This window comes from Macrobrachium rosenbergii, chromosome 10 (assembly GCF_040412425.1).
Source record: "Macrobrachium rosenbergii isolate ZJJX-2024 chromosome 10, ASM4041242v1, whole genome shotgun sequence".
NCBI classification, from domain to species: domain Eukaryota; kingdom Metazoa; phylum Arthropoda; class Malacostraca; order Decapoda; family Palaemonidae; genus Macrobrachium; species Macrobrachium rosenbergii.
Genome location: NC_089750.1, coordinates 62,749,707 through 62,750,143, shown reverse-complemented (window position 1 = coordinate 62,750,143; position 437 = coordinate 62,749,707).

The window sequence follows — 437 nt, the reverse complement described above, 5'->3', positions numbered from 1 at the left end:
AGAATACAGTACAGATAAAAAACCAGAAAAAAGACCACTAACCAAACCTATGCAAAGAAAGCAGATGACTGAATCCATAAATAAAAAGTCAACTCTAGTAAAGCTGAGCGGAGGAGGTCTGGGTATTTGTGGTTTCTAATGCTAGAATGTTCGGGGTTGAAGAGCCTACAGCCAGTACGAAAACTTAATCTCCGAAGAGAGTCGATTCTGACGCTCAGTGACCTCCTCGTGGATCCAACATATGTCCCAGAGTTACACTTAGGGCAAGTATACTCATATACCACCTTAGAAGTTAAAAGTGGGTTTAACCGGTCTTTGTATGTGAAAAAGGAGCCAATTAGTGGATTTCTGGGGATTAATTTGAGATTAATGGCACCATAATGTTTATGAACAATTTGTGTAAACTTTTTTCGAAAAGAATCATCATGTAAAAAAGT